Source organism: Podarcis cretensis (genome assembly GCF_951804945.1).
Source record: "Podarcis cretensis genome assembly, chromosome: Z".
NCBI classification, from domain to species: Eukaryota; Metazoa; Chordata; class Lepidosauria; order Squamata; family Lacertidae; genus Podarcis; species Podarcis cretensis.
The window spans coordinates 17,903,688-17,931,288 of record NC_137184.1 but is presented as its reverse complement, the minus strand read 5'-3'; the positions used below and the strand labels follow the sequence as shown (position 1 = coordinate 17,931,288).

General features: G+C 43.4%; 2 long non-coding RNA genes across 2 annotated transcripts; both read left to right on the top strand.

Moving 5' to 3' along the window:
* The first annotated feature begins 1,280 nt into the window (after positions 1 to 1,280).
* LOC307207557 lies at positions 1,281 to 8,314 on the top strand. Its single transcript, XR_013834717.1, has 3 exons — positions 1,281 to 2,234; positions 3,245 to 3,383; positions 8,206 to 8,314. It is a non-coding gene; the product is annotated as an uncharacterized lncRNA (long non-coding RNA).
* A 4,887-nt stretch (positions 8,315 to 13,201) lies between these two features.
* LOC307207564 lies at positions 13,202 to 25,189 on the top strand. Its single transcript, XR_013834724.1, has 3 exons — positions 13,202 to 13,322; positions 20,461 to 20,545; positions 24,368 to 25,189. It is a non-coding gene; the product is annotated as an uncharacterized lncRNA (long non-coding RNA).
* Positions 25,190 to 27,601: the final 2,412 nt, after the last annotated feature.

Below are 27,601 nucleotides of genomic sequence, written 5' to 3'. Positions count from 1 at the left end.
AAGTTTGCTGACTGAGCTGGTTTTGACCAGCCATGCAAATACAGAACTGGGAACCAGAAGCCAACATCAGCATTGCTAATTTAACAGGGCTGCCTAATCTCAAGCAACCATGATCCAGGATTGAAGATTTAATTGCTTCCTATGAAAACTCAGACTTGTTTACACATAAGTAAATCCAATGTGCTCAACGGAGGTAACTCTCTGTTTTGTTGTGAAATAACTGGGGAATACCAGTTGATCCCAAAGTCCCATGTGTGTGGGAAGCTACAAAGAAAAACAGCAGACTGCCTGAATTAAAAAAATGTGGGACTTGACTCAATCTCTGGTCAAAAAGAACCCCTAGCTGCATTTAAAACAGTGTTTGTTAGACCCTTAAATATCCAGTATTAAGTTCGGACATGTGCTCCCCAACCTCTACCCATCTCGGAATGAATAGACTACAACCTTAAGTAAGTTTAAATGCTTTACTTACAGTAATCAGAGGTCTCATGCATTGTTCAATACTACAGCAGAAACAATATAGGTAAGGTATTATTGGTTACAAAATAGAGAAGTTGTTTTCAAACATGCAGTCTGAGTCTGGAGCCCTGATTACATACTTCAATGGGAAGAGGGGAAGAAAGAGAAAGAAATGAACAGGCCTCCCACCTTGGATATGAGGGGACATGACACCACAGATTCTACTCTAGTAATTTAGAACTCAGTGGTCCTTAACACCTTCATTCACTAAGTAGCATAGAGATGCATTGTTAGGTTTGAATCCAAAATCTTTCACATGTTTTAAGTGCACTTAGGATAGATATTGCCCCTTCCATGGAAATACATAATAAAACACGGTTCCTGGGAAGTTAATTAACTTAAATCAGGGCTGCCATGTGTCTGGAATTTCCTGGACATAGCAGAATTTTCAAAAATTGGTCAAAATGTCTGGGGAAACCCAGGCATATGGCAGCCCATATCAGAAGAGTTCGTTTTTTCATTTATTTTTTTTTTGCAAATTTTATAAAATAGCTTAAAAGCTGCAATTTGCCCCCAAGCTTTTGCCCCAAAAAGCTCAACAACATTTGTGTCCGGATTTTCACTTTTTGAAATATGGCAACCCTACTTAAATGCAATATTTAAGCCCTGCTAGGCTCCTTCCTAAGCCCCATATAATTGTCCCCTTCATAATGGTGGCATTAAACCTCCTTTGCTGTGGTGAGGGTGTGCCTGAAGATTTACTTGAAACTTCAGTAGAGGAAAATGTATGAATAAGTGAAGCACACCCTATTTTATAATATTGGGTAATAATTTTTATTTTTATTTTTTTGATTTATTTATTAAAGGGAATTTAAACTCTACCTCTCACCCCCTGCCTCCTTGCATGGAGTTGGTCTGATCCACAGCTTTTCCTTCTTCTGCAGCAGTGGTGGGTGTTAAGAGCTAAGAGTGAGGCCTCCAGGGAGCTTGGTTTTGCAAACTGGTTGATACATTGCAATAGGACAAAGAACCAAGCACTCCCTCCCAGCTCCCCCACCCCCAGCTTCTAAAGTATTGATTCCTCTCATTGTTTAATAGCAATGCTTATGAGCTTGTGTACATTTTACTTTAGGTTCCAAGGGCAATTACGAAATCAGACATGTAGTGAAGGGCCTTTCTTTTAAAAATATTTTTAATCAAATCTCAACAACAAGTGCAATGAAATCACATTTCCAAAGCAGGAGGTATAAAATGCCAAAATTGGAACGTTCATAATAAAGTAACATACAAAATCATAAAAGAATACAACAGACGAAACAAACTGCAAACAATATGCACTAGATCACGATGCACATGAAAACAAACAAAAATATAGTGCAAAATCTGAAGATAAATAATGCACTGAGATTGGTTTAAGTAATAAGAATAATTAAGCCTTAATTCAAATTGTTCATACAGCTGTAGCAGTGAATGGCCTTTCTGAAAATAATATCTGGATCACTTTAGGCACATGTGGGATTATTTTTATTATTATTGCTTTGAATACTGATAAATAGCTGCATAATCAGAGATTCCTGCTCCTAAATAGATCTGTTTCTTTACATTCCTTCTCTGCCTACGTTAAAGTTCAACATGCAAGGTGTTTTTTTCTCCTTCCCCCACCCACCCAGTGCCCATCTGTTTGCAAAATGCAGCATTTGGCCTGTAAATCAGCAGGTGTCTGCTGCTGCAGCATCTCATTTTCACTCCGTTACTGGCAGAGCTGAACAATACTGGTGCGCCAGCAGACGAAAACACCTTCATTTGTCTTCATTGTGGAAATACGTGTCTGGAAATTATCTTGGGTTTGGGGGGTGGTGGGGGTTTGGGGGTTGGGCCACCCGGTCTTTCCTAGCAAAGGGCCTGCGAGTGCAAAAGAGCTGCGCTGTGCGTGCCCAGACACTGCAACATGTATTGAAAATACTACTTACTTCAACGTTCCTCGGTTCAAATTAGGCCACAACTTTATTGAAGTGGTTTTGGCTTAGGCACTGAGTATATAACCTGTTTCAACAAGTCCACCTATTCTTTGATTCTCCAAGGAGTCGAACCAGTGGTGAGGGAGTCATATACAGTGGTACCTCGGGTTAAGTTCTTAACCTGAAACTGTTCTTAACCTGAAGCACCACTTTAGCTAATGGGGCCTCCTGCTGCTGCCGCGCTGCCTGAGCCCGATTTCTGTTCTCATCCTGAAGCAAAGTTCTTAACCTGAGCTACTATTTCTGGGTTAGCAGAGTCTGTAACCTGAAGCGTATGTAACCCGAGGTACCACTGTAAAAGGCATCAACCAGGTACTCCAGACAGGAGCACCACCTCCAGGATCCCTTTAACATAGTGGTTTTCATCTTTTTTGAGTCCATGGCTCCCTTGGCCAACCACATTCTTTCTGTCGCTCCCTTGTGAGATACAGCAGAATCGTATCATCAGGATGTACATAAGTAGGGATTCCCCTGGTCTGCCCCTGTCCCATCTCATTCCATCCCTGTCTGTTTTTGGCAATGCTTCCTAAAGGTAAAGGTAAAGGGACCTCTGACCGTTAGGTCCAGTTGTGGACGACTCTGGGGTTGCGGCGCTCATCTCGCTATACTGGCTGAGGGAGCTGGTGTACAGCTTCCAGGTCATGTGGCCAGCATGACTAAGCTGCTTCTGGCGAACCAGAGCAGCGCATGGAAACGCCGTTTACCTTCCCACCGGAGCAGTACCTATTTATCTACTTTCGCTTTTTGGTGTGCTTTCGAACTGCTAGGTTGGCAGGAGTTGGGACCGAGCAACAGGAGCTCACCCCATCGCGGGGATTCGAACCGCCGACCTTCTGATCAGCAAGCCCTAGACTCTCTGGTTTAACCCACAGTGCCACCCGCGATGCTTCCTACGCAAGTGTAAATGTAAGTATAAGTGTAAATGTAAATGTAAATGTAAATGTAAATGTAAATGTAAGTGTAATTGGGAGCATGCAAGTGGGGATTCCCCTGTTTCATTTTTTATTAGTGCTTGTCAGACTAAAGAATCTTTCCAGGCGCAAGAAGCAGAAAGAATAAAATAGCAATGTCAGCCCAGTTGGCAATACAGTAATTACTGGCAGTCCATAAGAGAATGCCATCAGTGTTGACACCTGCCTTGATTTTACAGTTTTATATCTTATTTTTTAATCCAAATTGTTTTATTTATTGCAAGATCTTTAGTTGGGCAGCATGCAAATAATAGCAGTAAATAAATGCTTTATTTTTTTTGGAGTGGTGGCAGGGGGTGGAGGAATACTTTTATTTATGGCCTCAGATGACCCTGGAGAGGACCAACCTATGTGGCTTTGTGGGTGCTGCTAATACTATCCAATTACAGGCTTTGGAGTACATTGAATGTCTTATAGAAGCCTCAAGGAAGGTCAAACCAAGCAGTGCCACTGCTCTACAGGGCTGAGCTGACGCACTCAACATGGCAGCCCCAGCCTACCTTTCCTGAAGCCACAATGGGGGCCCTCTTATCTTCCTTGAGGCCCCTGCGCACATAGTGCCTACAGGAAAGATCAATATTTATTCCTGTTTGAAAAAACTCCAAATAGTGACGCCCTTCCCCTGCTGGGCTTCAAAATGAGTATGCATAAAGATTTTAGTCATGATTTTGAATAATGGGCTGAATTAAAGAATATAGGAAACTGCCTTATACTGAATTGGACCACTGGTCAGTTTAGGTTAGTATTGTCTACACGAATTGGCTCTGTGGGGTTTTAGATAAGGGGTATTTCCTGACCTACCTGGAGATCCCATTGGGGATTTAACCTGGGACCCTTCTGCATGCAAACCAGAGGACCTACTGAGCTACAGCCCTTTCCCAACCCCACAATGTTTATTTTGAAGTTTTAAACTGCAGATAAAAGAAAGTGCTTCTTCACACAGCACATGGTTAAACTGTGGAGCTCTCTCCTACAGGAGGCAGTGACAGCCACCAACGTGGGTGGTTTTAAAAGACAATTAAATTCATGGAGAAAGTTACCAATGGTTATTAGCCACAATGGCTATGCTCTGCCTCCATTGTCAGAGGCAGCAATGCTTCTGAACCCAAAATTTCTGGAAGCCACAGGAGGGGAGAGTGTTCTTGCCCTTGGGTCCTGCTTGCAGGTTTCCCATGATAGACATGTGGTTGACCACTGTGAAGACAAGGCTGCTGGAGTAGATGGACCACTGGTCTTATGTTCTCGCTTTGCTGATTGATGGCTAATAAAGCCTTTTCCAGCTCTGTAAGAATTCTGTTCTTTCAGTGGAGCAAGGAGAGCTTTATTTAGTGTCTGAAGCACAACCATACCACAGATTAAAGACAAAGGCTTTATTATATGTGCTGGTTTATTTCTCAATGCCTTTCTTAGGATGACATTTGCCCTTTTCTATTGTAGCAAATGCTCCCTGCAGTTTTGACCCTCATTAAAGCTGTCTCAGACGGATTTGGATGAGGATGATTTTAGATGAATATATGCAGGGGTTTGGTAAGCTGTGACCTGTGTGTTTGTGTGTGTGCTAGAGTGGGCTGGGGCACCAGATTGGCAAGGGACCCCGACCTGAGGGGAGACCTCAGAAGCGAAGGCCTGTCTTTCATTTCCCAACCTTGACTCTGCTCACCCAAAAAACCCTTTGTGTTGAGGGCAGAGGGCAGGCAAGAGGCCCTGCCAAGCTATTTTGGAAAGATCCAGTTTACTTCCTGGCCTGAATCGATACCCGTCTTTGTACTCTGAATTGCTTTCTCTTTCCGGATATTGTCAAGGGCCCTTGTGCAGCAGACAGCCTGTTTTGAAAATGTCACAGCCTATCAAAACATCTCAGATGGGGAGCGGCCTTTGGGGGCTTGCATTTCTTTGGCCCTCTTGTCAGGCCAGACAGGCGAGGCAAATGCATTAATTGAAGGATGACGGAGAGAAATAAAGAGGGGCAGGAGAGAAATGTCAGCTTGCTTCCCTGAGCTGTCGGAAGTGCAACAGGGTGGTCTCTTTGCATGAACACTGCTTTACCATAACATGGTGCCTGGCGTGGAGAAAGTGGATAGAAAAGTCATTGCACTATTTGAACCAAAGGCCAGGATCTCCTGGACCTGAGTGCAACAGCAACTCCCCCATCTTGTGCCTCCCAGCAGCTGGCATTCAGGGGCATACTGCCTCTGAATTTGGAGTACAGCCGTCATGGCCAGTAGCCATTGGTGGCTCTCTCCTCCATCAGTTTGTCCAATCCTCTTTTAAAGGCACTCAGGTTGTTGACCATCACTATGCCTCGTGGAAGCAAATTTCGTAGGTTAACTATGCACTGTTTGTGCAGAAAGTCCTTCCTTTCGAGTGTCCTGAATTTTCAAACATTCAGCTTCACTGGATGCCCCCACTGGGTTCTAGCATTATGAGAGAGGTTGACAAACTCTCTTGTCCACTTTCGCCACAGAATTCCCAGCAACTGGCATTCAGAGGCATACTGCCTCCAACAGCTGAGGCAGAGCACAGCCATCGTGGCTAGCAATCACCATCAGTCCATGCGCCATGACCTGAGCGCAACAGCTTTCTCCTTACTTGCCTCTGACAGACGTGGTAGAACTTAGCCATCCAAGTTGGTGGCCATCAGTTTTTCTTGTGGGATTGAATTCCATAGTTTAACTCTGCCCTGTGTGAAGACGGATGTCTTTCCTTTTGACTGCCCTCCCTGAATTTTTCAGCACTGAATGGGTGTTGAATGGGTCCTGAATCTTCCAACACTGAATAACCCGTTGAGTTCTAGTATTATATCACTAGTATTATATCACTATTTGTGAAAGGTCACCCTCCCCCATCCCGAACATTAAAATACCCACTAATTCCAATCCCTGAAGGGAATCTTGATAGATTGCCTTCTGTGAAGGCAGAAGCAAATCTATCCTATCAGCTGGATTTTGGGACCATTGAAGCACTATCCATGTAGGAGAAAAAGATGCCTGTCGATGGCAGCTGGCACTGAGGAAAGAGCCCATTAATCAGACCAATGGCTGCAAACTGTTTGCTGCCTTATTGACTTCTGTTTGTCAGTTATGAATCAACCGTTGCATATATGACCTCCACTTTTAAGCAGGGATTGCAATTAGCTGCAGCGATAAATAACACCTGTCTTTTGAAAGACAAATCTAGGGCTCTTTGACCAGGAGGGTTTGAGCATTCAAAGAAAAACCTTTGCTAAATCTGGTAATTGCTGTTGTTATGAGATTGCTGCCTGATTACTAGGGATGGAAGGATCTGCCAGTTTTGCTTCTCTAGGATGGAAGGATCTTTCAGCTTTAGTTCTCTTGGGGCCAGTTTACCTGTGAGATCGCCTTCCCCCATATATGCCCACTTGACCACTTCAATTGGAGGAACTGGCACCGTTACAGGTGCCACCTAACACCCCTTCTGCAATTGTAAGAACTCCATCTTTTAGTAAGGCAGCAGCTGCACTTTGGAACTCCCTGCCTACTGACACCAAGCACACACCTTTGCTGCACTCTTTTTGATACTTGCTTAAAACATTAGAGAAGCCTGTCAGATGTTTAGAAAATTGATGCACTTTTTGATCTGTTTTTAGTCTGTTGTTAACTTTTTGAAAGTTTTTTAATTATTGTTGTTATTTTTTCTTAATGATTATTTTATTGTTTTAGTTTTTTTGTAAATCACATGTGGGGTATAGTTGGTTTTTTTACAGTGAAGCAGTGTATAAATTTAATGAAATAAATAATAAATTGAAAGATAGGCATTAATAAATAATTACAGAAAAATCCATCTACCATCTCTCTCCCAGGTTCCCTCTCCTGCTCACTATCCATTCTTCTTGAGGTCAGAATAATAGAATAAAAAAACTGTAGAGTCTGAATGGAAACCAAGGGTCACCTGGTTTAACCCCTTGCAATGCAGAAATCACAGCTAAGATATGACACTTTCATATTTGGGCAGGGAAAGGATTTGCCACCCATTCCCTGTTCCTGGATTTCTGATGCCACAGGGAATTTCTTTTTACTCTCCTTCCTTTTGTTATTTTCTGTTTCAACTGAAACTCCTTTCATGTCTGTGCCTGAGTTTTCCTGCAGAAGGCAGACAAAGCCTGCAGGAGGGAACTCCTATCAAATCTTTCCAAAAAATTTAAAAAGGGAGACTTCCAAAAAGCAGCATAGATGGGGCTGGAAGGTGAGGGAAGGAGGGTGGTCTGAATCCACATGTTCCTTCTTTCTGGTTAAAATCATCTGAAATCTGACAGATGGAAAATTGGAGATACTTTTTATCTTTCTTCTTTCTTTTTGTATTATTTCCTTTCTTTTTCTTCTTTCTTTTCCTTTGTTTTCCTTCGAGTCCTTTGCTCTGGGTGATTTAAGAAAAAAATGGGGTTGGCTTTTACAAGTTTATTATCAGTCAGAGAAGAATGAGTGGAGGCAGGAACCAGAGAAAGAAAGGCAGATCTTTATTTTCTGTTGCAACAGAGTCCACACACCTCCACTTGCAAGGAGGTGAAGAGGACCCAGATGTATGTAAACAACTTTTAAAATACTTTAGAAATTGCCCAAAGACCACCCAAAAGCATCAGACAGGTGTCACAGAAAAAGGCGATCTACAACAGAAATTTGGGAGTGTGACTGTCAAGATACCTGATAATGGCCAGCCTGGACTATTCTTCTGAAATGGCAAATACCTTAGTTCTAAGATCCATGGTCACAGACCGTGCAAGATGTTTATGTTTTTTACAGGATTTGAAGGATTTTGCTGGTGAAAAGAACCATTGAGAAGGGTTTTCCCAAGATACTTCCTTCAACGGCAGAGAAAATATCTGGGGTCATTAAGAGAGTCAAGAGGATTGCTCTGTGAACTCAAAGTGCTTATTTTTTTCAGGGAGTATGTCCTAATTTTTGAAGGGTGAAGGATTGGTTTTCTGTGCCCCTTAAAAATTCCTAATTTTTGAAGGGCAAAGGATGGATTTTCTGTGTACCTTAAAATTTTTGTAACATGAACCATTAGTGGGGTGCAAGCACTGAAGATGATTGTTGGTCGGTGAAGAACCCTGTGTGAGAGGCAGAGAATGGAGGAATTCTAGGCTGGGAGGCTGGGAGAAGAAAGGGGAGCTCCCAGGTGAGAGCTGGGGGAGGGGGTCCATCCCTTTCAGTGTGAGACAAAGGTTAAGATTTACCTTTGAGAGAGGACTTTGCATTTCCCTACTTTCTTTTTTGTTTTTATTTAGATTACTTTGTTTTTTTAATCTTATTGTAGTATGAAAAAGCTTCAATAAAATTTTATGGAAAAAAGAGAAAAGATAGAAAAATCATTTGAGATCTGATGTACAACTGGGAGGAAAAAAGGGAGACCCAGTAGCGATGCCCCAGGCTCTACATTGACTCTGTTGCCATGAGTGATGTTTTTAAAAGAAAGTCAGATAAACTGTCCGATGAGCCAATTTTGGCCCCCTTTATGGATATCTCAATTTAAGGATGCCGGCTGGCTTTATTTAATTATCTCCCTTCCCACATCCTCTGCTTAATCCAGGCCAGTCATGCCTTTGTCAATATGTTATATACAACAGCTCTGAAAGGCTTTTTTTGCAGGTTGATGGAAGTCATGGGTGATATGAACTGAGCACTAGTCATTCACAAAATATGGGCCTCCTGGCGTTGGTAAACCAGTTCACACATGGAATGGGCTAAAAATTCTTCATAATCTCCAACAGGGTTCAAGGAATGTGCATAATATGCACATTTTTTGCAATCAATTTCTGCTAATATATGCATTGTTTTGGTATACCTTATTTGGTTGAAGAAAAGCGTTGCAAAATTCAGAGCACAGTCATACCTCAGGTTACAGCCGCTTCAGGTTGTGTCTTTCGGGTTGTGGACCCCCGAAACCTGGAAGTACCGGAATGGGTTACTTCCGGGTTTCGGCAGTTGCGCATGCGCAGAAGCGCTGAATTGCAACCCACGCATGCGCAGATGCAGGTTGCGAACACTGTGGGTTGCAAACGTGCATCCTGCACGGATCACGTTTGCAACCCGAGCATCTACTGTAGTACAAATTTTGAAGGATAGCTATGTTTTGCTTGGCATATTGTTTTGCAAAGTGCAAATTAGGTTTGCATTAAAAATGTGAGTTGGCCTGAATGGTGCCCTTGTGCTCAGGTCCTCCTTGGAGGTTTCCCTTTGAGGCACCTGGTTGGCCACTGTGAGAACAAGAAGCTGGACCAGATGGGCCATTGGCCTGATCCAGCTGCAGGGCTTTTCTTATGGAGGTCTATTCTGATAGCAGAACCTCCAGGCCTAAGGGCAGTCTACCTCTGAATACCAGATGATGGGGAACAGAAACTGAAGAGTTGCTGTCTTGCTTGTGGGCTTTCTATGGGGGGCATCTGGTTGTCCACTGTGTCAACAGGATGCTGGACTAATTGGGCTCTTCGTATGTTCTAATGAATTTCTGCTCCTTCTGGGGGCGGTGTGAAGAAGAAGAAATGGCCAGGTGCCCCAAAACTGTGTTGAAAACAACGGTGTTGTGCCTGTAGTGAAGACAGAAGGATAATGGAAATATAATGATATTTCAGATGAAATATTTATGATGTGCAAAAGAGCTTTCTCTCTCTCTTTTTGCTGACGTGACTCATGAACTTTTCAGCACTCTACAGCCCATTAGGCGCTTGATGTAATTTTCATACCAGGAGAGAAAAGCAGCTTCTGGGGGAAGCCTCCCCTTCTTCTCTCACCCTAAATCACCTCCTTTGTGAAGGCAGGAAAGTAAATCCATGCCTCCTGGCCACCTGCATTGCATAATCCACGGCAGGCACCACACCAGTGTAAAGGCTGGAATTCCTGGGGTCTAAATAAAGCTGCCTCGTGAGAGGGGCAGCCAGGTGAGATGTTCCCCTACACAGATGAGAGAATCCCTCTGAGACAGTGTGCAAACCAGAGGAGCAGCAGCCATCTTTTGCCCAAAGTAGTGCCTTGTAGCACAGGTTATATATAACAAATAAATGAAACGAATCAACCCCAAATAATCAAAACTGCAGCAAAACCCAATTGCAAAATTTGGAAAAGGGGGGAGGGTGTCAGCTGACTGGGATCTGCAGCTAGGCTCAAGAGCATTGGACTGGGTCAGTTTGCTGCAAATGAAGGATGTAACAAATGCTCCCTTCCCCCTCTTCTGGTTCCTTGCAAAGGGCTTTTAGTGCAGATGGAAACAGCAGCTGGGCTCAATTCTTGTTACTGCAATGCACCCCCTCACACAAAATGATTTAAGCAGGGTCTGAGGCAGCAAATCTAATTATTACCCACACTTTCCATCTTTCCACTGGTTGTCTGAGGCAAAAGGAAAAGTCTGCACCAGTGAATATTTAACAACAGGCTGGTGCTTAAGATAATCTCTCCCTGCTGCTTAAAGACAGCACCAACAATTTCGTGGTTGGCCTTGACAGGTGTGAGTTCTCCCTGGCTCTGCACCACACACACACAAATGTGGGGCGGGGGGGGGGGGGAGGCAAATTTCTGCCCCAACTACTTCCTCCTGATTCCCAAGGGCTCTTCCTGTTCTGCCACACCACCATTTAATTTTGCTATATGGAGAAGTAGAACCTGTTGCAAGCCTGAGAGGTCTTCCTGGGGAGCAAATTGTGATAGCTGAAGAGTCTTGAAGGAGGGTGGCATGCCAAAAGTTTCATGGAATCAGAACTGCAAAATCCTTGGGTACCCCCAAGGATTGTCTAGTCCAGGCATGTCCAAAGTCTGTTTTGGGGGCCTAATCTGGCCTGCTGGCCGATTTAATATGGCCCCCGTGGCAGTAAATGTCCTGGGGTAAAATTGTAAAAAAAAGCTCAACAACTTTGGTCGGCCCTCACGCATGTTCACCTCATCAGATCTGGCCCTCTTTGAAAAAAATTGGGGCACCCTTGGTCTAGTCGAACCCGTAGCCATCAAATCTGTGCTTAAAAGCCTCCAAAGACAGGAGAGTCTACCACTTTCCATGGGAGTCCCCCTCAAGTGTCAAACAGCTTTCCCTGTAAATGTACCTGCCCTGGAGGTGTGACTTAGGTCAGCTGAGTTTTAAAATGCAGACCAAATTATTTTTTCCTCCATCCCTGTATACTAGAAAGAGTCAGTGTATTGGGTGGGGTGGGGATTGGGGAATTTCTGGAGGGGACAGAGACTAAAAGGCTTAGGTAGATGCTGTATATGCACAGTCCAGCAGATAATTCTGTAGCATTGGAAGCAGGGAGGCCAGATCTCACTCCAGAATTAAAACCTGTTGAGGATGTGCTTTGATATCTGCAGAAGGATGTCATCGGCAACACCCTAAGAAATCCTCTCTCCTCCACTCTTGCATATTTATGCCTCACAGCGCAGGGATGCTAATGTGTTCCCAACCCCCCGCCCTGCTTTGAATATACAATTTCAATCTTGACAGTCTCTTAAAAATAGATTTGACACAAGTGATAAAAAAGACGTTCAGAATTGATTTCAAGAGATGCTGCTGATTCCTTCCCCCCACTCCGCTCAAACCCACTTTAATATTGCAGATTATTTGAAAACTTGTTGAGAATGAATGGCAGAGAAAGCAGATGAAAAGGAGACATCAGAGAGAAGAAGTCAAGCTTGGTGCAGTAAGGCACTTTCTGCTAGACCTTCTGCTAGATTGGTTTTCTTTGCTGAGCAGCTTCATCAAGTCATGAGCACCCACATCAGGCTACACCCCTAATCAACAGTACACATGAAAAGGACCTCTTAGTAGACCACAAGCTTCACACGAGTCAACAGTGTGATGCAGCAACAACAGCAACAAAAAAGCTAATGCTATTCTAGGCTGCATCAACAGACGTTTAGTGCCAAGGTCAGGGGAAGTAATGGTCCCACTCTATTCCTCCTTGGTCAGACCACACCTGGAGTTCTGTATCCAGTTCTGGGCACCACAATTTAAGAAGGATATTGTCAAACTGGAACATGTGCAGAGGAGGGCGGCCAAGATGATCAAGTATCTGGAAACCAGGCGATAGGAGGAGCTGGTTTTGTTTAGCATGGAAAAGAGGAGACTGATGGATTAGGCTAAAGAGGGGCCCTTTAGTCCATCATCCTATCCTCATCATGGCCTACTAGATGCCCCAATGGGAAGCTCTGAAGCAGGACCCGAGTGTAACAGCAGCAACTCTCCCCACTTAAAATTCCCAGCAGCTGATACCATGGCTAGTAGCCATCCCTGTCCACAGATCCTACCACTCTGTCTGATAATAAAGCCAGCCCAATTAAGGGTAGTAAACCTTGAGACTCAGGAGCCCAGAAAGTTATTAACTATTGAGCATTCCAGATTTTAAATGCAAACCTACAAGATTCCCTTACCCCCTATACATCTACTTGATCACTTCGATTGGTGGAACTGGCCCTGTTACATGTGCCAAATAATTCCTATTCCACATCTGTAGAGAACTGATCTTTGAGTGTGGCTTCACTTACACTCTGGAACTCCCTGCCTATTGACAGCAGGCAGGCGCCTTCCCTGTGGGGCATTATTGCAGCCAAACCAACAATTCATGCTTTGCCAGATGGTGATATGAAGGGGCTGAAGCTCACAAAGCCTTCCTGTAAAATTTGCTAGGGAGAACCCTGTGAGATCACTTCCTTTGTCTGCCTTGGCAGGAAGCTGTAACACTACATACTTCCTTCCTGCCTGGGTGGCCTTCTCTTTCCCCCCTGTCATGTTTCCAAGTTGACCCCACCTGTATGTTTGAACCAAGCAGCTCAGATACCATTTTTTAATTTCAGCTTTATACTTTCGTAACTTAAATAGCAGTTATCAACCTGCCTTCATTTTGCTTCTGTAATAGCTGCTTCAATACCTAGGTTTTGTAAGTAAATGCTACTTTTATTTCTTCACAAAACAATGTGTGTGTGTGATTGTTATTTTTAAAGGGAGAGAAATGGGATAGTACCAAGGAAAATCCAGTAAAGCTAGCTGAATTTTTGTTTTTATAAGGTTAGGTTAAATAAATCTTAGTTTCCAAGTTTAAGCTGCAAACGATGGTACTCTGCTGATCTCACTCACATGAACAAGGATAATATAGTGGTACCTCAGTTTAAGAACTTAATTCGTTCTGGAGGTCCGTTCTTAACCTGAAACTGTTCTTAATCTGAAGCACCACTTTAGCTAATGGGGCCTCCTGCTGCTGCCGCGCCACCGGAGCACGATTTCTGTTCTCATCCCGAAGCAAAGTTCTTAACCCGAGGTAATATTTCTGGGTTAGCGGAGCCTGTAACCTGAAGCATCTGTATCCGAAGGTACCACTGTAGCTGAATAATATATCCTCTCCGAGTACTTAAATCAATTCCTACATTCCCTAGCCTCTTTTTGCTTCCTTCTAAAAATATTAGACAATGCTACCCAGATGATTAGAAAGTTGATAAGAGTTTTGATCTATTTTTACTCTATTGTTATTTTTACTTTTCAGAAGTTTAACATGACTGCTATATTTCCTTAGTGATAATTGTTTTATCTTTTTTGTAAATTGCTTTGAGGTTTGTTTGTTGTTGTTTAAAAAACCAACAACCCCATCAAGCACTGTGTAAATCTTATGGGGGAAAAATGACTTTCTCAGATTTGACACTTTCTTAACTGATTTCTACTTTCAGCGCCTTTCCACTCCTTGTTCATCTCACTTGAGAAGAGAGAGAGAAAAAGCAGAACAAAAACCCACCCAAAAAACTGGAAGGGGGAGCGCTAAAAAGCTACTCTGCTTAATAGGTGTAAATATTTCACCAGGAATTAATTAAAGATGAGGGCCATGTTTTGCCTGCTAAGAGGGGCTTTTGGGGGATATGAATTATACACAGCCCTCCTCTGCAAAAGCCTTTCCCCCTCTGCTTGAATGTTTCTTGCAGTTTGCTCTGAGAGCAAATCCCCCAACATCTTTGAGCATTCATTTAAACACATACACATACACACACCTTTTACTTCTGTGTAACTTTCGGAGAGGCAGTGCCGTGCAGTTGTTACAGTGCTGGATTAGGACCTGGGAGATCAGGATTCAAATCCCTATTCAGCCATGAAGCTTGCTGGGTGTGACATTGAAGGCTAGCCATTGCCTCGCAGTCTAGCCTATTCCAAAGGGTTATTGTGGGTATTAAGTGAGAACTTGGACCTGAGAGAGGATAGTACCTGTACCAATGGCTGTGTAAAGGGTTGCCACATGGAAGATGGAGCAAGCTTGTTTCCTCCTGCTCCAAAGGTTAGGACCCAAACCAATGGATTCAAGTTAGAAGAAAGGCTTAATATCAGGAAGAACTTTCTGAGTGTAAGAGCTGTTCGACAGTGGAACAGACTCCCTGGCAAGGTGGTGGACTTCCCTTTGTTGCAGGTGTTTAACCAGAGGTTGGATGGCCATCTGTCATGGATGCTTTAGCTGAGCAGGGGGTTGGATAAGATGAACCTCGAAGTCCCTCCCAACCCTATAATTCTATGACTCTATGACCAGGGTTCAAATCCCCCACCTGGTCACAAATCTGACTGGTTGTGACTAATATAGGTCAAGTCATTCCAGTGGCTTGAGCGGGGAGAAAGCTGTTCAGCAGGTCTACTGTGAAGAGCTCTAACATTGCAACTACTACTACTACTACGAAGTAATTACATGTGACAAAAGACTTTAAAGAAAGAGAGATTCTTTTTATGAGCCAGGAGGAGAAAGGAGAATAAGAGAATTCTCAGTTCTGCAGAGATCAAAGATGCTTTGTCAACATTTAATAGCATCCTTCTCTTGGGTACCATGGAAACCAGCCTCTTGTTGTTTAAATTATGAATGATATAAGGGAAATCCATGTTTCATAATAACTCAGACCATTCCAAAAAAGAAATGGGGAAAAAAATCTTTGAAATGAAGGTTTACTTTCCTTTTAAGAATCTGAGGACAATGTGTGAGGATACCTACAGGCTCTTGGGGTGGAATATTGTTTAGCAGTATTGTTTTGTTGGGATCAGTATTTAATATTGCTTTTTTAAAAAATTAATTCTTAGACGTTATTGTGGCCTCCATGGGAATTGTTTAATGTTGTGGCATATATTTTGAAATGTTTTTATTTATTCCTAGGACTACTTTTGTTATATTTTAGTAAATAGGTGAATATTTTCATGTTGGAAGTGGCCGTGAACATAGTTTACAAATAAACTGTGATGATGGTTGGGATCGGCACATGTGCGGGGGTGGGGAGACCTAGATGTTTATGTTAGGGCTGGTCGTTGTCCTCTTCAGATCACCACACAAACGCTTCTTGTTCTTTTATAAAACTTTTTATTGCGTATTAACAAAACAATCTTATAAACGGTTCTTAAATATTATTCCTCAGAGTCACTTATTTCAGATACCTTCTGAGCTCTGCTTCTCGGTGACCAGCCACCCTCAAAATGGCGAAGGCGCCCTTCCCTTTGTTTTCCCACTCTTTTTTCTAACCTCCTGGCTAGAGCTGGCCTGTATCTCCCCTCCTCCCAATCTGAGCTAGAACTGAACCCTTGCCTTTCCTGGGAACAGCCGGTCCCTCCCTGTTGTTCCTCCTGTTCTCTTCTATTAGATTCACTGCTCCCCTCCCCCCCTTGGGGAATGCTTTCTCCCTCTGAGAAACTGGAAACTTCTAACTCTTCCCTGACAGTTTATTTCCACGCCACAGCCTAAAAGCACCCTCCAGTTTATCTCAGGATTGAAGCCTCATTTCAATTCTAAAATGGAGAGGGGACACACATACTCTGAGCAGCCCCAGACATGCAGATGCTGGCTTAGTATGCGGGAAATAGTTTCCTGCATGCAGTTCAGCTTCCTTAAATTGCATGGTGGATAAAAACAAGTTTCTAGACCTCATGGTTGCAAGGGGGAAAAGGCTTAGGAACAGTTCCATGCCTTGCCAAGCTGTGCCTCACTCCTTTCCCCAAATGCAAATGTCTTTCAATGGGGGAGGGTGCAGCCGCCAGCAAGTTGCAGCTGCACCCCCAGGTCAAGCCTGACCCAGGGCGGAAGAGAGAGAGGGGCTGAGGTGGAGCCCCTCTCCGACACTGGGATCCAGTATGTGAGGGAGCTGCCAGCCGCAGCGTGGAAGCTGTGGCCTCCAGTGGGTAAGTGTGCTGCCCCCCAGCACGTGTGCACACACATACCAGGCGGCAGGCGGGAACACTAAACAGCTGACCATAACCCTATGGAACTGCCTGCCTATTGAAATCACTAAACTATTTTTGGTGCATGCTAAAAACCATTTTTGTTTAGGCAAGCCTACCCAGATATTCAATTCTGGTGTATTTTTAGTTTATTACTGGTTTTAATTTTTTTACTGTTTTCATTGTTTTTACTAACAATCCAATTGCTCTATTCCTTCTGTAAACTTCTTGGAGGTTTTCTATAACCAAGTGGAACACAAATTTTATGAAATAATTAATAAGCCCCAGCTGTCAAAATCAATTTTTATTTCGATGACTTCTTGGCAAATAATACCTTCTTTGCCACAAAAGCCTTTTCATGTGTTTCCCTTGCTTTGCATTAAAAACAGAACCAAACCAAAATTCTGCACGGGCTTCTATCCTCCTCTCATGATGGCTGAAAGATGCTTGCAGTTCCTCTTGTTATGAGCCAAAATGATTTTTGCCTTTGCTTGTCCCACATCCCAAAACCTTCCCGCACTTTACAGGGTAGGGAGGAAGGAACCATATCCACCAGTTTCATTGTGCATCATTGATGTGTGCATTATTTATACTAGATTGTATCAAAGGCATGTATAGGAAGGAGGGGTCAGAATCCTACTCTACGCAGAAGTTCACACGCACACAAATTTCAGTTTCCTTTCTTCTCGTGAGCAAATTCTAAATTATTCACCATTTGGCTTGACAGGGGTTGCTCCCCCAGCTCCAGAAAACATCTGAAGAGTCCTGCTGGATCAGGTGAATAGCCCATCTAGTCCAGCCTCCTTTTCATAGTGGCCAACTTGCAAGCAAGAGACCTGCAAGCGGGACCTGGTCTGCAAGCACCTTTCATCCATTATGAAAGGGTAGCAGCTGGTATTATTTGCCAGTAAGGCCTTGAAATAAAAACTGGCATTGAGAGCTATTTTCGGGGATTAACTTTTTCACAAAGAGACGGGGAAGCAGGGTAGGGCATTTTAATTTTTCCCCAAAATCCAGGCACATTCTGAAAAATGGGAGAAAAAAGATGCTCAAAAATAAGAGAGCTGGGTTTCATTCACTACTTATTTAATAAAAATTGCACAACTCTGGATTGTGGAAAACCTCAAAGCATCTTACAAAAGGAATAGAATAGGATTATTAATAAAAACAATAAAAACATTCAAATAAATGAAAAACACACCAGCATTCTGAATATCTAGGCAGGCTTACCTAAACAAAAAGGTGCCAAAAAGAGTCCAGTGAAGGCACCTGTCTGATATCAATAGACAGGGAGTTCCAAAGATGAGGCTTTCTTGGTACTCAGGAGACTAAACATCAGGAAGAACTTTCTGGCAGTAAGAGCTGTTTGATAGTGGAATGGACTCCCTTGGAAAGTGGTGGACTCTCCTTCATTGGAGGTTTCTAAGCAGAAGTTGGATGGCCTCTGTCATGGATGCTTTAGTGGAGATTTCTGTATTGTAGGGGTTTGGGCTGAATTATCCTCGGGGGTCCCTTCCAACTCTACAATTCTATGATATTCCCAACATCAGATCCGGCCCTCATGATTAATACAGTATATGCATTTTCTTTTTAAATGCACCCTTTCCCTTTTAAAAAGCACTTTGGGGGAGTTGGAGAAGTGCAAATTTAGAAGAATAGTTTGTTCTTTTCCTCATTCCAGAGGAATTTTGCCCAATCCCAGGGTTCTCTCTACAATACTATGGCCACCCCAAATCTGAGCTGTGAACCGTGTATAACCCCATTATTGTCAGAGTTCTCCCCTCACTCTCTGCAAAGAAAAATAATAATTCTGTGGCAGGAATAAAATAATGCAGATTAGGCTGCTGTTTTATTATTTAACACGATTTATTCCCTTCAGTTTTCAGTATGTCATATAGAGTAGAATCAAAAAACCATAAAATCGTAGAGTTGGAAGGGACCCCAAGTTTCCAACCCCCTGGAATGCAAGATGTATTTTGAGTCTACTCTAAGGTGCGCTTCCAACCCCTGTATCCAGAATCTAATTCAACCTCTTGGTAAAGTAAATATAATATAGATTTGTAACCATAATATATTTCATTTGTGAGGAAATGTTACGTTTGTGGTCTGCTAAGCTTGTGGTCTATTAAGACCCCTATATCTTTTTCACATGTGTTCCCCAACATATTTATTTCCTTCGGTGGAAGGACCACGAGCCACAAAGTCTCGGAAGCAGCTGCAAAGCACCATCCACGCTGAGGTATCCTAGCATGACAATTGCAATGAATAAGTCATGAGTTTCTTTCCTGCCAAGTGTAGTGAATTCGCCATCCTTTTTAAATGTAAGATTCCCAGCTCCATCTCTCTTTCCCATCTGATTGCAGGGAGGTTTGGGGGTCAGTGCTAAGCAGGAAGTGAGCTGAACAAACCCAGTTTTTATCCAGACAATACGGAAGTGTTTGGGGTGTTAGGAGAGGGCTAGCACCTCCCTGCTTGATTTGAAGGTTCTGGAAACTGTCTCTTGGTAGAGGTTTGATGAGAAGATCAGCAGTCATCTCTTTTGTGTGGTATATTGGGGTGCATGGGATGTTAGAGGTTGGGTTGAACCTCTCATGAGGAACCCATAGTGCTCCTTCAGGGGTAGTTTGTCCACCTTTGGCCCCCACCCTGCACTCACCTCTCACCTGTGGCTCCTAGAAGCTGACAGCATGCGACAGTGGCCATACCGTGGTAAATGGCTTTGACTGGCTGGCTAAACCAGGTGAGGATAGCTGATACATCTCAAACTTCAATGAATTAGGGACTTCCCCTGCATGTGAAGACAGGCATGCGGCTGGAGTGGATGAGACCAGTAGTTTGTCCTGTGGTCAATAAGGCATTTCTGCATGTGCTGGAGAGGGGCAGATGGGGCTCATCTACCTGGGAAGGGAGCCCATCTAGGAGAAGGAAAACTCTGATCCTAAACCTCCAGTGCCTTGTGAGCTATCTTTGGGAGAAGAAAAGGCTAATCCTACACAAATCCAGAGTCGCTAAAAGAGTTGAAGTGCCCCTTGTTTGCCTCCTTTTGGTAACTCCTGCAGCCAAGCTAGTGCCAAATGTATTGCTTTGCTTTGAACCACGAGACTGACAGGGCCTCCATACACACTGACCAGGCTTGTGGCCCAGGAAGGTGACTTGGGTGCTGTTAACACAGCTGTCTTCACCCCTAGAGGTGCACTCCATTATCTCTGAAGACCGATGGATGCCAAGCTTCTAAACCTCATGCATTGGTTACTTCAAGACTGGATTACTGCAATATGCACTCTGTGCACTCCTGGAAGCCTCCGTTAGTGCAGAGTGCTGCAGCATGATTGCTGACACTAGTGAGGCCTTGTCAGCATATAGCATCTGTGTCAAGTTTGTTGTTGTTGCTGGCATCCCTGCCTGTTGATATCAGACAGGCAGCTTCCCTGTCTTCGTTTCAGTACCTGCTAAAAACATTCTTGTTTAGACAAGCCTACCCATATGTTTGGAAAGTTGATGTAAATTTTAATCTTTTTTTGTGTTTCTATTGTTACTTTAACTTTTTGAAAGTTTAAAATTATTGTTGTTAATCTTTCTTATTGATAATCTTATTGTATGCTCCTCAACACTTCAGTGGCAGATGTGGCTAGGAGGACTCAGCTTTGGCTAATATTCTCACTGTGCTATTCCTGGAGAAAATGGATCAGGCAGCCATTGTGGGTGCCTTGGTCATATACTGAAGCTCGTGCTACATGGATATTCAGAAACTGCAGCTGGTGCAGAATAATGCTCCCAAGCTGGAAGCCCAGAAAATAATACAAATCATAACAAACTGCTCATAACAAACTCTCATTGAGCTTCTGTTTCCCTAGGTGAATATTTAAAACAGAGCATGGTTTACAACTCTTCTGACCTACCAAGAAAAGGACGTTGCAAGAGAGCTTGCCATCCCAATATGTTAGCAGCATTTTAATTCCGAGTCCCTCGGATCCCCAAAGCAACTGAACCTTTACGACCTTTGGTGTGGTGGGCATTGTTGGGAGGGAGGTTAATAAAAATGGTTATAATTCATTGAGGCAAGCTCTGTATAGAGCTGGAGCACTGAAATGCTATTGGAAATATACACATCCATTCATTCATTCGTTTCTCCATGGAGCTCAGAGTTGTGTACGTGGTTCTCCCTCCTTGTTTAAGCCCACAACCACCCTGCGAGGTAGGTTAGGCTAAGAGGCAGCAACTGGCCCCCAAGGTGAGCTTCAGGACCAGGTGGGGATTTGAAGCCTGGTCTCCCATGTCCTAATCCAACAGTCTAGCCATTCCAGCTCATGGGCTCTACTGGTTTTATGGGGGGCTCACTCTCTGTCACCAGGAACCTCAAGCCCCAAACAGGATTTTATCTCAACCTGATTTCATCACAATGAGTTTTAAAACTTCCCCTTTAAGTCTTGCACATCCGTGCCCAGAAGTACTAAAGGGAGCTACAAAAAATGGAAGGAAATATATTTTAATGCATGTATCCATCCATGCATATGCTAAAGGCAGGAATGGATCCCCAGAGAAAGTTGAAGTCAGGTTTTTTTTGGTGTTTCTTTTAAAAAAACACCTTGGCTACATGCCTAATTTAAAAGCTGATCTGTTATGAAGCAGGAAGAGACTGGTAAGCTCTAGCAGGATGATAATGCTTGGTTTTGGTATGATAAAGAGACAGAACAATCCTCAAAGCCTGTCTGGGGAATTTGCTAGGACTCTGTGCAGGCTGCGGCTGGGTAGGAGTGCAGAAAGTGGGACATGGGGCAGAATTAAAGGTAAGAGCATCAAAGGAGTCCCGCTGCTGGGCCAGGCCAGTGGCCCATCTAGTCTAGCAGTACTGGTGGACTTTGGCATCTCAAATTTCAGTGGCACCCTGTGCAATGCCAAAATCCACACCCCCACCACCATCCCACAGTGGTCAATGCCTCATTAGCTATAGTAACTAATTGGCATCCTGGCATTCAAGGGCAATAAAAACATGAGAAGAGCCTGCTGGATCAGGCCATTGCCCTACCTAGTCCAGCATCTTGTCATCACAGTGGTTCATCAGATGCCCCAAAGAGGGGAAGCTCATGAGCAGGAGCTGAGCGCAGCCACAGCATCACTCTCCCAAGCAATTCCCAGCAACTGACATTCAGAGCTAGACGGCCTCTGATGGATGTAGACCAGGTGTACCCTGCTTTTTTAAAAGACAATTTCTGAAAGCCATATTGTTCAGACAGTCCTTTAGAACATGACTTCCCCCCTTATTTTTAACCCACCAATATTTACTGATTTATTACTGATGTTTTTAATGATGCTTTAATTTGATGCTTTGTCTTTATTGATGCTTGGCTGATTTTATTATTACTTTGTATACTGTGTGCTGCCTTGATATATTTTTTATGAAAGCGTGATCTATAAATTCTTCAGTAAATAAACAAAATGATTCTCACTGATGCCTTCTTGCTCTCCTTTTAGAACAACTTAAAATGATTAAAATCACTGAAAGTCATCACGGGAGTGAGCTGACTATCTCTTAATTTCCCACTCTGCCTTTGCAAATTTGCTAGAGGGTGACATCCATCACCATTGTTTAATCATTTCATGTTAATTACTATTTTACATGATTATGAGAAAAGCCATCTATGCTTGCTGGGTACTTTGAAATTTCATCCCTCTGATGGCAGCAGTTTGGGGATTATGCCCTTGGAAAGGCTGGTGGTGAGGCTGAAATTAACAAATGAAATCTGGAGAGAGAGAGAGAGAGAGAGGAGATGGATGGATTAATATTGTTAATTTCCAAATGTTACTGGAGGAACTGGAAGGGAGAAAGGGAACCATTTACAACACTACCAACCACAATGGTTTAGGATGTACTGGTATGTGATCAGTAGTTCTCCAGCTCTGCTATAAAAAAACCTTCCTATAAGTCACATTATAAGAACTGACTATGATGGATAACCCTCCTGCAATCCTAGCTGGTAATGATTCAGAGTAGAGCTCTGAATAAATACGGTATTGCCACTATTCTTGAATGATTCATAAATGAATGAGAGATCAGCTGTCTGCAGTAGTGAGGAAAGCCATATGCTCATGCTAGAGCAGGGGTCAGCAACCTTTTACAGCAGGGGGCTGGTCCACCATCCCTCAGACCATGTGGTGGGCCAGACTATATTTTGGAGGGGGGAAATGAACGAATTTCTATGCCCCACAAATAACCCAGAGATGCATTTTAAGCAAAAGCACACATTCTGTTCATGTAAAAACACCAGGCAGGCCCCACAAATAACCCAGAGATGCATTTTAAATAAAAGCACACATTCTACTCATGTAAACACACCAGGCAGGCCCCACAAATAACCCAGAGATGCATTTTAAATAAAAGCACACATTCTACTCGTGTAAAAACACACTACTTTCCGGGCCGACCATGGGCCGGATTGAGAAGGCGATTGGGCCGCATCCGGCCCACGGGCCTTAGGTTGCCTACCCCTGTGCTAGAGATTCTGGGCATGGAAAGGTGGGGTGTCATCTTGTCCTTTGCCCCAGAAAGGAAAATGTCCTGTCAGTTTCTGTATGTGAAAAGTGGGGGCGGGGAGCTATCTCTGCTTTTGCGCTAGGTGGCAAAATATTTTGGGCCAGCCTGTGGCATTGGCTTTCATGGGCTGCAAGCCTCCTTCCTCAGAATTTGTCTAATCCACTGTTAAAAAGGTCATATGTGGAAGAATGGCTTGGAAATGTGTGCATAAGGCTCTGGCTTCTGTTAAACACGCTGCTGAAGGACTTCTGGCAGTTTCCACACACACAGCAGGCCAAAAGGGACTCTGGCAATGACAATAAATTAATGGCTTTATTTTGGGGATGCTGCTTGGCTCATAGGGGGCATCTGTAGGGGCTAGCCATAAACAAAGCCTTGGAAGACAAGCTCTCCTCTCCTGCAGGACCTATGAGGCCACTGCCAGCACATTAGCAGAAGTAATATGTTAATCTCTCCCGTTGCCACTCCAAGGGAATTGTGAGCTTCTAGCATCAGTTACTGGAAAGAGAAAGAGGATACGTATAATTAAAATACCTAAATGAGGAAAGACAAATTCTGGGCTGTAATTAGCTGGGTGGCCTTTCCTCCGCTTCTCCTTTTTTTGAAGCTGCAGCCAGTTCAGTTACCTGCCTTAGTTTGCTTTGAAAGAGGCCTGGACTAATTTATGGAGGAGGAGAAAGCTATTGATGGCTACTAGCCACAATGGCTCTGCCTCTGCCTCCACAGTTGGATGCAGCAATGCTTCTGAATACCAGTGTCTGGAAACTACAGAAAGGGAGAAGGCTCTTGTGCTCAGATTGTGCTTGAGGGCTTCACATTGTAAGAAGAGGAAGTGGGACTAAATTGGGCTATTGGCCTCAGAGTTGGTGGCCATCACCACCTCCCGTGAGAGTTTCATAGTTTGTGTGCTGTATGACTCTGCCCTGAATCAATCCAACATTCACCTTCACTGGATGTCTATGAATTCCAGTTTTCTAAATGGGGGGGAATCCCCCTTGTTCTCCCAGTGGTCAACCAGATGCCCTCATGGGAAGCCCGCAAGCAGAAACCAAACACAACAGCAACTCTCCCTTGCTGTGGCTTCCAGCAAACTGGCATTCAGAACTATGCTGCCTCTGGAAACCTAGCCAGGAGCGATCAAATGAATCCCATCACCTGTTCTGTTCTCCTTTTCATATGCTATCCACTTGGCAACCAAGTCCCCTTGTTTCCCTTTTCTCTCCCAGCAGGAAGACAAGCGGGCTCTTTAATGCTCACCACCAGATGGACATTCTCTCCAGATGCAAGATTCTTGGCATGGGGTGGCATAGCAGACCTTTGATGGCTTTGATGTAAAGCTCTGAAGTGTGCCAGGACACTTCATAAAATGCCACAGCCAGAGATAACTTTGGGCAAACGAAAGGCAGACTTTCCCTCTCTCCAACCCAGCTAGGCTTTCCAAGAGGCTGGTTTTGCTCCAGGTTTTATGAACTCATTTGAATGCAGAGATCGGGGCCTGTCAGTTTTCTGTACAGTTTTACAATGGTGCATGTATGTGAAATTAAGAAGACAAATTTCTGAAGGAGAGGCCTGTCAATGACTGCTCACCACGATGGCTGTGCTCTGCCTCCACAGTCGGGCAGTGAATACCCTTCTCAATACTGGTTGCTGGAAGCCACAGGAGGGAACAGGGACCTTGGGCTCAAATCCTGCTGTTGGGTTTTCCATTGGGACTGCTGTTCAGCTGCTACAGAAACAGGATGCTGGACTAGGTGGGCCACTGGCCTGATCCAGCAGGCTCTTCTGTTCTTGAAATGTTGAGCCCCGAAACACTATATGCTACCTTATTTTTAAAAATCTCTTAATTCTGTTTTATCCAACCATATACACATCTGGATGCTTGTGTTCCATGTGCTACTTATTTTGTTTCTTTCATGCCAGTCGTTGAGCATAATAATAACGGTCTGGGATAAAAAAAAAACTTACGTTCTTATGTTATTTGGTTTTTGCTGTTGTTTTTCAAAACAACAACACCAGGAGCTTCTGGCTTAGGGGGCATTATTTCATTATATATCTGCATGATATTGTTATATGTTGAAACAATTTAATAAAAATTACTGTAAGGTAAAATAAAATAAAGATTTGATTTGCACTTGATTTGGATGCGACGTGCCACTTTGCAGCAGCTTTCTAGAGGATGTGAGCAACAAGCTTATAGCCCATGCTGGACCCTCCCTGTTGTTCTTTCCTGTGAACAGCAATAAAATAAAATAATGTGTATGTGTTTGTGTTTGTGTGTATTTTGCTGGCCAGATTTCTCTTTCCAGCTGGTGCCAGTATAACAGAAACAAGACTGAGATCAACACAGCTACTTAGGCACTTTTATTGGCCCTCTGCATGATGGGAATCAAATAATAGGCTATAAAGAAGGCATAATAAAGCCCTTCTGTAGCTTTCCATAGCTTCTCGCCGGAGCTCTGTAATAGACTTTCTCCAAATGATTGGAGAAAGTGCCCTTCTCATGGAAACTCCGCCTGCTGCCCCCTGCAGTCTTGTAACACAGGCCACATTTGTCCTTGAGACTCGATAAACATTCCCCTCTGGTGTTAGCCTTCCGCTTGGCTTACATGCTTGGAAAACATCTTTCTGTTGCAGAGTGTGGAATGAGCAAATGGGATTAACTGGCCACTTTTCTGAGGTCAGCGGAATTGGTGGGTCCCAGTAGATTTATGTGGAAATGTGGGCTTCTGAGAAACACATATTATCTTTTAAAATCATTTGGAGTCTATGTTTCGTGTATGTATGTGTGGCTTAACGTGCCCAGCTCTGAATTGTGCTGATTTCCAGAGGGTCACAGTTTTCTTGTTAGATCTTCTGGAAGCAAAGCAGGGATTGCATTTGCTGTCTGGATATTATTAGTTATGGCACGGTCCTGTCCCCTACCCCACAATATTATTTCTGGTGGTGGTGGTGCAAGGATGAAGAACCTAAGGTCTGGGGGTCCTCTAGCTGACCCTCCAGATGTCTCCAAGGCCAATCACCCCCCCCCCAAAAAAAGAACTGCACCCTTCACCATCCCTGGTTTGCATTCCTTCTGTTTTCACCTGGCTGGGATGTGTCCTTGATCTGTGGTGTAGTGGTTAGAGTGTCAGACTAGGACCTGGGAGGCCAGGGTTCAGGTCCCCTCCACTTAGCCATGAATCTCATTGGGTGACCTTAGGCCAGTTGCTCACTCTTAGCCTAACCTACATCACAGGATTGTTGTGAGGATTAAATGAGGTCTAGGACCTGGGAGACCAGGGTTCAAATCCCCCCCTTTTGGGAATTAGAGGGACTGAACTACCCAAACTGTACAGAAACTTATTCATGTATGCTACCACAGCGGCAAGAATGTTACTTGCCAAAAAATGGAAAGAAGAAGTACCAGCAAAAGAAGAATGGATATAAAAACCTGTGGAATATGCAGGAATGGCAAAACTTAATGGAAAAATAAGAAAGGCAACAAACCTTTTACAAAAGAATGGAAATGGTTTATTGAATGCTTACAAACCAATTGTAAACAGATAAGAACATTGGCAGGATTACTGTAACAACCTGCAGTTTTGTAAGAGTATATATTTATTTATTTTTTAAAATAATTTTTATTAACTGGCCAATCACATCAAATTAAATCACATCGCATAAATTCCAAATTACAAAGCCAAATTTTTAAATTTTGTTGGGGGAACCCATACTTCAAGATCCAAAGGGGGATTCAGATCATCTTCTTATTACTGCGTTAATGTCCAAATCAGTCCCAATCAGTCCAGACAAAGTTCATAATTCTATCCAGTCTTATCTTGGTGTTTCCACATCATTTCTTGTTCATATAATTTCTCTTTTTCCTTTACAATCTCTGCTGTTAGTCTCCTTAAGCCGATAAGCAAGTATAATGATCCTGTGTGGATTTCCCGTTCCTCCAAACTAAGTCCAGATGGTTTCCATATATCTCCTTCGTAGATAATATCGCTCTTTCCATCATAAATTAGGCATTGTCACTCTTAAGTCCCACCAAGAAGTTGATTTCTCTCTTTCTCCTCCCAGACCCAAGAGCTCCATCAATGCCTCCAAAAATGGCGACGGCATTTTTAACTGTGTCATTCCAAAACTCTTAGCTTTCCAGCTTCGTCTTGAAACATTGCTTTGGTTCGAATGTTTATCTCCACACAGTCTTAAATCCACAGCTTAAGTCCTTAATTTCTGACTCATTAGAGGAGGGGGTTCTTGTTTAATCACATAAAAAAGGAAAGGCAGGTTTTCCCCCCTCCCCCCTCAGTCATTTGTCATACCGTATCTTGACGTATCTTCTCATATTTTATTCTTGTCTTGTTATCAGAGATCTCTTCTGTCCGCAGTCTTTACTCCCCCTTTTTCCTTGAAGTATGTGCAATTTATCTCGTCCAAATTGTTTCTTTTGAAGATTGTTGCAACTAGAGGCGCAGATC